Here is a 14,119-nt window from a genome sequence, read left to right on the forward strand (position 1 = left end):
TACAAATAGATTTTAAAAAACTCAGAATGCTACAATTCTCATTTCTTCCTCTGCAAAAAAATTTCATATCTTATGCCTGTATTAGAAAAGAGCATTATAGTTACTTAGAAATAATTAAGTAGAAAAAACTAGAAATTACTGTTGCATTTTTAGTTGGAAATAAGTCATTTGTTAAAGTTGAGTGGTAAAATATCAATGCCTGTATTTAGTTACATTCTGAGTTCAAATTCAGTTAGCAATTGACCATGTTGTTCATCCCACCCAGGTTGATAAAATTAAGTACAAACACTGGTGCTAAGATCAAGTTAATGACTGCATCTTGCAAAACTTGTGGGTTTGTGTCTTAATGAACGTTTTTTAACATGCTTTCTTTGACTTTAAGTACATGGAGATATTGAAATATAATTTTTTTTTGTATAAGTTATTGAGTTGGCCAAACAGCCTGTTCAGCTATTCGCTGACACTAAACTTCAAGCACTCTAATAAGAAGCTGACTTCAGTCTGCTCCTTGTGCATGCACATTTGACATTTCAACATGGTTTGATGTGAACTTGCAATGAACCAAGTTTTATTTTATGTGCATAGGGTCACCCTGAAAATTGGAGAATCAAAACTAGCTTTATTGACATCTCATGCTTTTGTATTTTAAAAAAGGCAGCTAAGTGGCAGAAATCTGCAGGAAGATATGCATTGTGTATGGAGATGTTGTTGCGGAATGTGTATGCCAGAAATGGTTTACAAAATTCCAATCAGAAAATTTTTCTGTTCAAGATGCACCTCACTTTGGCCTGCCTGCTGAGATTAACAGGAACATCCCCACCTCCCATCCTTTATATGACCAGGATGATGGCATATATTCTTCAAATATCCAAATTTTGTGTTGAAAACCATCTGTCTCAACATAGTTATGTCAGCAGGTTTGATGTTTGCATCTCACATCAGCTGAATGAGGCTAACCTCACCCAATAGATTTTCATTTGTGATTCATTGCAGAAACACAAAGAAAATTATTCTTTTTTGAAAAAAATGGTGATAGAGGGCAAAAAATGGATTGTCTATAGCAATGTGAAGTGCAAACAATCAAGGGAGAAACATGGTAAATTACCATAAACAACCTGCAAGGCAGGACTTCATCCAAAGAAGATTCTGCTTTCAATTTGGTGGGATTTGAAGGGTGTTGTCTTTTATGAGCTTCTTCCCACAGACAGGACCATCAATTTGGATGTGTACTGTAACCAACTGAACAAATTAAATGCAGTTAGCACTTGTTAGTCATAAGGGCATTGTGAAGCAGCTAGCATTTGTTAGTCTAAGAGCATCATCTTTCATTATAACAACGCTAGACTGCACGCTTCTTTGCAGATGTGACAGAAGTTACTGGGGCTTGAGTGGGAAGTTTTGCCACACCTATATTTACACCTCTAGATTTCCACCTGTTTCTGTCTCTTCAAAATCCACTGAACAGGCCTTCAATTCTGAAGAGGAACACAATGGCAATTATATCATTGATTGAATAAATCATGTTAGCATTTAAAACTTGTCTTATTTTCACATAAGAATAAATGTGAAGTGAACTTCTCATAACTGCAAGTCTGATGAGTTCCATCCAAATAGCTTACTTCACTATCTTAATTAATGAGAAACAGTCTCTATGTTAGGGATATCAAATATTTGACTCACAACAGTGTTTAATCTATCCTTCATAATCTGAATTTCATGAAAAAAATTTAATCATATTTTTAATTTTAGAATATTCTGTAATCTAGCTTGCATTCAGAGCCAGAGCCACTTAAGTGGAATCGTGACTAACATGAGTTCTGATTAATCAAATCAATATACCTTGGGGAATCTTTTATTTCAACTAATGAAAAAAAATGCATATGAACCCATATACTAAAAGGTGTAATCTATTTCTCCTTCACTTTGTTTATACATACCAAGCCAAACAAGTTCCCCCCACTGCATCCCACCCCAAATTTACACATGTTTTCATCTGAATAATATCAAAAGGCTTTGCAGCTGAAACAGAGCATAATTTCTATCAAGCAATGGTTTTCTCAAGAATCTAGCCTGCAAAACTAAATGGATTTGACAACCCTGCTCTATGTGGTTGTTCAACTGCTAGAAAGAAAAAACAACCGAATCTCCCTTAAATTAGACCATAGCATTTTAAAAGAGGAAGGTCATATAAATAGATGTAAAATATCTAAAAAATATATTAAATGGTCACTGCTGAAATGTCATTAAGCAAAAGTCTGTCTGATCAGAGCTAACTTAGGTTAAATAACAACACCTTCCACCATATGGTATGAAAGTTTAATTGGCAACCAACCTTGATAGTGTCTTATTAACCAGAATTGACTTTTATCATTGCTCGCTAGTGATATATTTCAATATAAGAAAACATTCAAAATGTCCCTCATTCACACAAAAGGCAATCTTTTTAACTCCACTAACCTATTGCCTTGATTTCCAACATCCCAAATCTAACAGTAAATGAACGAATATTCCCATCCTCATGGTTACATGATCTGCTAGAAATAGAAGCTAGTCTCTCCCTAAATTATCTTCATATTCCCTTCAGGATATATAGGGTCAATGGACCCTGAGTTCTCGGCAACTTGATTTACACTTGGAGTTGATTCCTTTTTCCTCTTTGCGTGTGCTCATAAGCAGTGATGGTTTATGCCCCTGGTTACTGACCCAGACAGTCCACCCAGTTATATACTGGTATAGCTGTGGACACAGTAGTTAGTATCTTCTAGAAATATGCTTTAACAAAATCTAAGGAGTGCCTCACTCCCAGTGGTCATGCAGCATGCTGAGCACTAACTCCAAATTTCTGAGTTCCTGCACTAAACCTAATAGATTTCGTCAAACACCTTCTTCATCACTGTGAGTCTTTCTCTCCCTCTTTATTGATGATCAGTATAGTGTCTTTAATCAGATCTATTTTATAATTCCTTTCTGAGTAATGTAGCACTTTGACAAAAACAATGTTATTGCACTAGACATCAACAAAGCCCTGTACTGTGTCTGGCATAAGAGCCTTCTAGCAAAGTTGCCACAGCCTATCATCACTTTTGATAGTTACACATTAATTAATGTGTCCTTTTTATTGATAGTAGGTTGATGTAAGAAGATTTGGCTGCTATTTCTAGCAGGTTGAGGAACCTCATAGAAGATCCTTTTGTTGGCCCAGATATTGTGTGTGTGTGTAGCTGAAATATTTTCTGGCCATTTATGTCAATCTGGTTTGCTAAAATATCTTTCACAATGCTAAGTGCTACATCTCATTATACTATCTCTCCATCTTTCTCTGTAATTTTTGTAGGTTTGTGCCAAGAAGGTGACTTTACATGATCATTCAAGCTGGTAGAAATAGCAGCCAAATTTCATCATCATTATCATTATCATTTAGTATCAGTTTTCCATGCTGGCATGGTGGAGGCATGTACGTGGCTTAGTGGCTAGGGTGTTGGACTCATGGGCATAAGATTGTGGTCTTGATTCCTGGACCAGGCGACGTGTTCTTGAGCAAAACACTTCATTTCATGTTGCTCCAGTCCACTCAGCTGGCAAAAATGAGTAATCCTGCAACAGAGTGATGTCCCACCTATGTGGGGAGTATATATGCCATGAAACCTGGAAACCATCCCTTATGAGTTGGTATGACTTAAGGTAACTTTTACTTTACATGGGTTAGACAATTTGAGAGCTGCACCAAGCTCCAGTCTGAACAGGCTTGGTTTCTATGGCTGAATGCCCTTCCTAATGCCTCCCACTTTATAGAGTGTACTAGGTGCTTTCTAAGTGGCATTGGCACAGGTGCTTTCTGCATGGCACTGGCATGAGTGCTTTCTGCTTGGAACTGGCATGGGTGCTTTTTATGTGGTACCAGCACGTGAGTTTAAATCCTAACAATCAGAATTGTTAAATGAATATTTTGAAAAAAATCTCAGAATTTAAAAAGCATCATTACAATCAATTGTTTATTGCTGAACATTATTATAACAAGCAATGTTAATTCTCTAAATGAAGTATTAACAGTAACTGCACGATAAAGTGAAGTATATTGCCACTTAAGTGTGGCTAACCCCTAGGGGTGGATGTTACTGTTGCTTTTAGCCCCAGGAGGACATCTCCTCCAGCTGGCTTATCGACACACTACTGTGTCCTGTTTGCCAAGGGAAGTTATCCCTCCCATCGTGATCTGTAGCACGAACGGACCCGGGTTTCAGGGTTATTTCCCTTCGTCAGCGTCCGATAGCCACTGATCTTTGATGAGAGAGATAAATTCTTGGCAATCTTATGTATACTTTTCCAGTGAAATTCTTCACTGATATCGAAAAGGTGAAAACAAGCAATGTTAATTCTCTAAATGAAGTATTAACAGTAACTGCACGATAAAGTGAAGTATATTGCCACTTAAGTGTGGCTGACCCCTAGGGGTGGATGTTACTGTTGCTTTTAGCCCCAGGAGGACATCTCCTCCAGCTGGCTTATCGACACACTACTGTGTCCTGTTATACTTCACTTTATCATGCAGTTACTGTTAATACTTCATTTAGAGAATTAACATTGCTTGTTTTCACCTTTTCGATATCAGTGAAGAATTTCACTGGAAAAGTATACATAAGATTGCCAAGAATTTATCTCTCTCATCAAAGATCAGTGGCTATCGGACGCTGACGAAGGGAGATAACCCTGAAACCCGGGTCTGTTCGTGCTACAGATCACGATGGGAGGGATAACTTCCCTTGGCAAACAGGACACAGTAGTGTGTCGATAAGCCAGCTGGAGGAGATGTCCTCCTGGGGCTAAAAGCAACAGTAACATCCACCCCTAGGGGTCAGCCACACTTAAGTGGCAATATACTTCACTTTATCGTGCAGTTACTGTTAATACTTCATTTAGAGAATTAACATTGCTTGTTTTCACCTTTTCGATATCAGTGAAGAATTTCACTGGAAAAGTATACATAAGATTGCCAAGAATTTATCTCTCTCATCAAAGATCAGTGGCTATCGGACGCTGACGAAGGGAAATAACCCTGAAACCCGGGTCCGTTCGTGCTACAGATCACGATGGGAGGGATAACTTCCCTTGGCAAACAGGACACAGTAGTGTGTTGATAAACCAGCTGGAGGAGATGTCCTCCTGGGGCTAAAAGCAACAGTAACATCCACCCCTAGGGGTCAGCCACACTTAAGTGGCAATATACTTCACATTATTATAACAATTTCTACTGATTATAACTCACTTTATAATAAATTGATACATTACTTCTGCATTTCAGAGAATTATCAGATGTTGATGAATTTTGCATTAAAACTATATATAATTTTCAAATAACTGTATTGGAATGATTGAAATAACAAGAGTATTTCTGATGGCTTTAAAATTTATGAGACTATGTTAGGAAAATGGTGATATAGTATGAAGAAATGGAACCTGTGTTTTGAGTCCAGAGAATACAAGTAATTCCTAAAGTTAGATTGATGAATTTGTCTGATGAGACAATTGATTAAAATTAAAATTTTAATCATTCTAAGGATTGAGATAATTCATCAATTTGATTAAAGGAAAGATTGTAAAAAATATAAGTGAGGATATTTTGAGATGGTTATTTTTCTTTTCTAAAAGGACTTCTTTGAAAATCTTTGACTTCATAATTAACAAAAAATTTCTAATTTATTTGAGATTAAAAAAAAAAAAATTATTCAGAACAGACTGCTCCTCATGTCCTTTACATGCTCTTCCCAGATAGCTATGGTCGACGCACTTAATTAAGTGCAGCTTCAAAACTGCACTTAACACTTTGATAAGTTCTTTGTCTGGAGAGGAAGGATTCAGCAAGTATCAAGTGCAGGCTTCAAGAAGGTGACACATTAAGAATAATGAGAGGTGAAAAAGAGGTAAATGGATCAGGTGGGCTTGGGGGTGATAACTATATAACTTGCCGGTTTAGTAGAGCAAAATCCATTAAAGTAGCTGAAAGAAATAAGTATGTCAGTGAACTAGTAGATGTTATGTAGCGATAAGTGAATCATTGCCTATTGGCTGAACGGTCTTTTTTGTAGTCTTGGACAATGTTTCTCATAGGGAGAGGAATGAATATAAGGAGTGTAAAGTGGGACAAACAAAAGCAGAGAAAGGAAAGTATATTTTGTTGTACTTCCAACTTTAAAATAATGGCAAAGAAAAAAAAATTATAAGGATGCAAATGTTATCTTCTCATTACTAAGGAGCAGAGGCACAAAAAAAATCTTGCTAATATTTGGTGGAGTGGATCTGGTATTTGTCATTTTGAGAATCTCTGGTCTAAAATGTTTCTGTTTGTAGTAGTAATTACACTGTTCTAAATATGTGAGCAATACTTCAGCATGGGTCACATTTGAACTTCAGAGACAGCATCTGATTAGAATTAATGGAATGAGACAATTGGACCTGATTATTTGGACCTTCATAATTTGACATGGTAGACTAGGCATTCAACCTCCTTTGGCAACAGTACATTTGATAATAACAGCAAACACACAGAAATATATACATATAGGTAAGGTGAGAGAGACATTGCACATACATACAAACATAACTAGATGCTTATGCACATAAACAGAGAGTGAGAACAAGTCACTGTATGATGTTAAGTCTGCATTGAATCAATGAATCCAAAATGATGGTATCAAAATGGCTGTGCCAAAACGTCTCATACCCTAGAACTGAAGTATCTTTTAGTTAAAGAGATGAAATCTAGTCTTTGGAGTCTGGTTTTGGCAATGCTACATACATGTGGTCTTTCCATGAAAATGGTTATTAAATTATAGCATGGTAAGTTCAAGGATTTTAGCTGTGTGTTGTTTATGTGTGAGGATAGTGAGGCACAAGACTGTTTTCTTGCTACATGTAATGATTGTGTCTTGGTACTATTGAAGGACGTTTTCAATCTCTCTATGAAGGATTTATATGCAGTAAATGCCACTGAATTAAGCAAAAAAAAACCACTTGAACATTATACTGTATAAAGATCTGGATAACCCTACAACACAGTAAAAAATACATATGATAAGCTGCTGTTTGAAAATCTTTAAGTTCTCAAATATGAAATGCAGAATGAAGGTTGCAACAGCATTAAAAGCAGTGCTCCATCATGATTACAGTCAATTAGCTACAATTAGTAAAATGATAAAAAAGCAACAAAGATATTTAATTTATCAATCCAGGATTTTGATTAAACTGACCCTGTTAAGATTTGAACTGAGATATAAACTACAAGATATATCAGAATTCAACCATTCTGATTTATGTTTGTTGTGTTGGACTTCTTTGAAGTGTATTCAGTAAACACTTTCCTGATATGTGTAATGATAGTGTCTTGGTACTGTTGAAGGATGTTTTCGATCTCTGTTTATGGAGTAGAATGAATGAAGAGTCTCGGTTATGTGTGGAAGACAACTGGGTATGCAAGATAGCATCATCTACATAGGCGTATGTAGTGTTAGAAGTGACAGCGGAGAAGCCATTAATGTACAGAAGACAAACATTGAGTTATCCTGATTAGCTCTGTTCAAACAAGCTTCTGTGATTAGTATTCTAGTTAAGACATTGCATCTTTATTATGGGATGGCATATATTAAGATTTAGAACTAAGAAGACATAGTCTCTATTTTAAAGACTGTGCAGAAGTTCTTTTTTTTTTTTGTAAGAAAACTTTACTGTTTGATTGTGTAAATTGAATAACTAGTTTAAAGCTCCCTTATTAGGTCACATAACTATAAAAATGTTTGGTATTTTCAACAATGTTCATATTTTTATAACATAGAACCACTTGTGTTTGAAAGGATAAAATAAGAAAATATATATGTCAGTAGAAACATTAATAAAAAAGAATTATAAATTTGCAATGAAAATAAGAAATATTTAATGGGATATTCTTGTAATGTATCATCTTCATCATGTTGTTAACATGATGGATAGAATTAGTTCCAGCAAATATATATACATATGTGTGTGTATGTGTATGCATACATGCATGTGTATATATACATACATGTATACACACACACACACACATTTATGTATTTGTTTTGCAACTTCTTGATGTGAAATTGTGTGTTGAAATAGATATCATTATATTTGGGAATGGTCATCTTTTGCCATTAAACACATGCACTATTTATTTAATCTTTACCTTAGCTTTATTATTATTATTATTATTATTATTAGTTCTGGCAGAAACGTTAGCATGCCGGGCGAAATGCTTAGCGGTATTTCGTCTGTCTTTACGTTCTGAGTTCAAATTTCGCCGTGGTCGACTTTGCCTTTCATCCTTTCGGGGTCGATAAATTAAGTACCAGTTACGCACTGGGATCGATGTAATCGACTTAATCCGTTCGTCTGTTCTTGTTTGTTCCCTCTATGTTTAGCCCCTTGTGGGCAATAACGAAATAGGTATTTCGTCTGTCTTTATGTTCTGAGTTCAAATTCTGTTGAGGTTGACTTTGCCTTCCATCCTTTCAGGGTCAATAAATTAAGTACCAGTTGCATACAGGGTCAATCTAATCAACTGGACTCCTCCCCCAAAATTTCGGGCCTTGTGCCTAGAGTAGAAAAGATTATTATTATTAGTTGATTTGTCAAAGTTTTTTTGTCACATTCTGTGACCTCTACAGCAACTTTCTGCATCTTGTGTCTCCTCTTCTCTCTAGTCTTGTCTTGTCTATTCCATTTTGTCTTTCTGTGGTATGCACCCCCATCTGCATGTGTGTTTACATTTACAACTGTGTGTGTGTCTCTGTGTGTTTAGTATGTGTATGTGTGTCTTGTGTGCATGTATATAAGTTTGTATATTACACTGTTTGTACCTGAATCTTTTTTCTTTTCTTTTCTCATTCTGTCTTTAGTAATTATGTTGTATAATGTGGTGGAGTAGGTGGGGGGGTGTTATTACTCCATTTGTATTTTCTGTTGAGGCTCGGTCTATTTTCTGTTTTGTGTGTAGCCTCTGTAATCTGTCTGAGTGTTGTGTCTGTTCTACATAGATCATTACATCTATGTTATCTACTGAGCCCCCAATTATGCAAATGGGATCTGTCCACTATACAAGAGTAAATCATAGAATAATACAGAAGGAGTTAAGAGGAAGATAGGTAAGGCCAACTCATGGTATGACAACCAAAGATATCAGAGTGTCATGTTTGTTGATGGATGCAAACTAACAATCATTTTAGAAAAGCCTTAGGTAAGATTAATCTATGGATTAAAGTAATAGAAAGACCAGGAACTCCCATCAAAACTCTGATCTGTAGAATATACCCATTTGTAAAAAAACTCTGTATGAATAGGAACTGTATAGTGTGTAGAGTAAGCCCACAGATAAACTGTAAAACTAGGAATGTTGTCTATAGTATAAGGTGTGCAGAGGGATGATGCAGTAATAGGACAACAAAGTACACTGGAGAGACAGCCTGTAGCATAGGTGAGAGGATAAGTGATACTGACAGGAATTCAAGGAGGAGAAAAGCCATCAGTAGTATACCCATGTGCTAAATTAGAACATAGGGGCTTGGTAGATAATATAGATGTTAAGATGTTGTTGACACTCAGACAGATTATGGAGGTCACACACATAAAAGAAAATAGACCAACCCTCAACAGAAGACTACAGCAAAGCAAACACTGGAGTACAATGCAATACTTGGACCCATCAGATTCTGTCAAATTGCCCATGTGTATATATATATATATATCTATATATATATATATATATATATATATATATATATATATATATATATATATGTATACAGGGTGTGGCAAATAAATTGCCGTCTGAATTACGCAAAAATGAAAATAACACTGACATCTCATTTTAACAGATATATTTACCAAAATTACATAAAAATATCTTGAAATACTAAAGATTAACTTTATCCAATAAAATTGCCATTGGCTTCAACCATGGCCTCCAGATGGCTTTGGAATCTCCTGCAACTCTTCTAGATGGTCTCCTTGTTTAAGTTGGTGAATACTGCTATAATCCTTGCCTTCAGTTCATCTTTAGTGTTACAAGGAATTTTGTTGGTCTCTCGCTCAACTGTGGGTTGCAGTCTGGGGAAGTAGGTGGCCACATGTTAGATGTAATGTGGTAGAAATTGTCTGACAGCCATGACTGGGTTCGCCTGCTTGGTGACATGGTGCAGAGTCTTGTTGCCAGATATAGGGTCTTCCAGCAGCCACCCTCTTGACCCAGGACAGCACTACCTCCTCCAGGCATTTGATGTAGGCCTCTGTGTTGAGTGTAAGGCCATGTGGGAAGATGAATGGAGGCATAATGTTGCCATCACTAGTGATCACTCCAAACACTATAATGTTGATTGGATGTTTGATTTTTATCACACTTGGTACATGTTTTGGGGACACAGTAAGCTAACAGTTCTGTGTGTTCACCATCTGATCCTGGCAGAATTTTTCCGTCTGGGTAAAACCAAAGCATGTTCAGTTGAGTTTGTTCAAAAGCTTTGTAGCACAGTCTTTCCTCTTGTTAATCGCTTGGGATAAAAATTGGCCCTTTCTCATCTTGTATGAGGAATACTGAATGTCTTCATGCACTACTTGCCTGATAAGAAACTCAGACACTCCCATATCTCTGGTGATGAACCTGATTGACCTGGAGGAATTGTTGTCAATGGCCTGGATCTCACCAACAAATTTATGAGTTTTTTTCTTATCAGAACGATCAGATTGAGTTTTCCAAACTGCTCTACCTTCATAATCACCATTAGACTCATCCAACTCTTTCCGAATGCTCTGCAACAACAACAACAAAGCCTAGTTTTCATTGCTTGTATGGGTCAGTTGGAATTCATTGAGGTGGGTTTTTTTTATGGCTGGACATCTTTCCTGTCACCAGCCTTTACTTGTATACATACTAGGATATATTTCCCCATGACAGTACACTTTTCCCTAAAAAACTGGAAATAACAATACTGCTTGTATGATGGCGATACTCATTTACAACTATTTTGTTATGTCCAGAAGTGGACAAACATGCACATATACACATATATACATATCGACATATATACATACAACTGATTTTTTTTAGCTTCTGTCTACCGAATTCACTCATAAAAAATAATTTCTCTTTTAATATTGGTTTCAAATTTCGGCACAAAGCCAGCAATTTCGGTGGTGGAGACATGCTGATTATATTGATCCCATTGCTCAGCTGGTATTATTTTATTGACCCAAAAGGATGAAAGACAAAGTTGATCACAGCAGAATTTGAACTCAGAATGTAAAGATGGACCTTACTTGGCATGCTAATGATTCTGCTAGCATGGCGGCATTTTCCCTTTTAACATTACCCTGCAAAAAAACAGAAAGGGTTTGTATACAGTAAATGCCACCAAATTAAAAAAAAAACACTTGGACATTATACTGCATACAGATCTGGATAGTCCTACAACACAGCAAAAAATATACACAATAAGGTGCTGTTTGAAAATCTTTTAATTCCCAAATATGAAATGCAGAATGAAGGTTGCAACAGTCTTAAAGACAGTGCTCCATCATGATAATAGTCAGTTAGGTATAACTAGTAAAATAATAAAAAGGCAACAAAAATATTTAATTTATTAATCCAGGATTTTGATTGAATTGATACCACTAAGATTTGTACTGAGATATAAGCTACAAGATATATCAGAATTCAGGGGTTAATCATTCTGATTTATATCCATTGTGTTGGACTTCATGGAAGTGTATTCAGTTACTCATTGTAAGCATTTAATTTTAAAATTCATATTGGTTTCAGACTTTGGCATAAGGCCAGCAATTCCAGGGGAGAGGAAAGCTGATTACATTGACCCCAGTGCTCAGCTGGTACTTATTTTATCAACCCTAAAAGGATGAAAGGCAAAATCGACTGTAGTGGAAATTGAACTCAGAACATATGCCCAGCATGCTAGTGATTCTGTCAGCACACCACCTTAATTTTATGATTTATATTACCTCAAGAATTGAAAGCTTAGAATCTAGCCTTAGCATCATCTCTATTGGCATTCCATTCTGTACTTCACATTAGTCCATCCTTGAAGACTTCCAGTTGCATCTCAGGTATTTTTGTTAGAAGGTGGCATTGAATCTTCACTCAACTCTTTTTCCTTTCTAAAGAAAGGGATGCTATGCTGTGAAACATCCCTAATGACCCTTCTCATGGTACAACATATCAGAGTCAAAGAAAATCAACTGGTACTTTATTTATCATCTCTAGAAGGACGTGAAGCAAAGCTAACTTTGATAAGATTTGAACTCAGAGCTGGAACAAATACTGCATGGCATTTTATCTGATACTCTAAAGATGCTGCTAATTTCCCACCTTATTCTGCTGAGCATTAAGATTTGATAAAAAGAAAATAAATTTAGCTACTGTATTAATAAGTTGAGTGACATATATAGAAAGTCTCTAATTGTCTTTGAAGTTATGCTGCTAACTTCAAGAAATGCTTTAGTCAGCAATTTACTGAAGATACATAATAGAAAAATAAAGAAATTTTATAGATATTTCATATAACATTTCTTCAGAAATTCTTCTTTCAAAACTGTATGCAGAGATATTTTGAAAATGTACTGCTGTTTCTCATAATAGAATTTAACTTAGCTTGCGTATGCATTAATTTATTTTGTATTGTTATTATTCAGCTCCAGATCAGTCCTGATCAAACAAACCCAAGATCAAAGACAGTCCATTCATGATCAACTCATATTTTTTATTTTCAGTCTTTAAGATGGTAGACAGTGGGTTGAGGGAAAGTTGGCTGCTATTTCTAGTGGACCAAACGACCACATAGAGGCTCCTTTGATGGCTTGATTTACTTCATTAAACTTGTTCTAATTAACAATCTTACTCATAGAATGAAAAGGGTTTTGTGTAGTTAGAAATGTGGAAACACAGCATAGCAACATAGTCAAGGCTGAACTTAAAAATGGTGCATTAACCACACTAGTATTCTTATGTTATTGATAGCTCACAATACATTTACAAGAAGGAGCCATGACAATACATTACATCACACACCATAAAATAAAGGTAGATAGAGGGATTTAAAACATTTTATCCAAAACAATGAGATTAATCATTGAAACTATATGAATAGCACAATGCAAGGCAAAATACACATGCATATATTGTACAGTGATAACGAAAAAAGACCACTCTCTGATATAGGATAAAATAAGAAAGGGAGAAATATCAATACTTAGCCCCAAGCCAACCAAAGCCTTGTGAGTGGATTCAGTAGATTAGATAGAAACTAAATGAAGCTTGTCACGTGTGTGTGTGTGTGTGTGCATGAGGGTGTTTGTGTCTTGTGACTGAATGATTGTTTGCCATAATACCAAGCATCACCATAATACAAGCAGTGTTATTTGTTTCCCATCTTCTGTGGAAACATATTAAGCTATGGAGAAATATTAACTTAATTGGAAGTAGATGAGTTGGTGACAGGAAGAGTATCTGCCCTTAGAAAATCTGCCCAGCAAATTCCATCTGACCCATGCAGGCATGAAAAGTAAGCATTAAAATGAGGATGATGTTAATAATGATGATGATGATGATATGCACACTCATATGTAGGTAAATGTGAATAGAGTGTAGTCAAAAATATACATGCATATCATCATGTTGCATGTTTGCTTATCTTTCCAGCCTTAGATCCAACTTTTCAAACGTTTTTCATTTTTTACCTTGGAAAAAGTGACCATAGTGTATCTCTCTCTTTAAGAAACATAAAATATTACAGTTCCTCATTCTAACAACTGTGAGTTTCCTTTTTTCCGGAAACACAAATGCTCCTACTTTTCAACAACACTATCATTAACGTTAAGATCACTCACAAAGGAATCCCCTATGTGACTGTTAAACTCCCTCTTATCTTATGCTACTGTCTTCAAATAAGAAGGACATGTTATAATAATGATAGTGAAATTATTGTGTATAGTGCTCAGGTGCACTATAACTCATCAAAAGAGCATGTATAGTACAGAGAATTATGTGCAAAAGTCAGGAAAGTGAACAGTGTATGAGTCATGATACACATGTATGCATATATCA

The sequence above is a fragment of the Octopus bimaculoides genome, chromosome 1 (assembly GCF_046866305.1).
Source record: "Octopus bimaculoides isolate indiv1 chromosome 1, ASM4686630v1, whole genome shotgun sequence".
Lineage (NCBI taxonomy): Eukaryota > Metazoa > Mollusca > Cephalopoda > Octopoda > Octopodidae > Octopus > Octopus bimaculoides.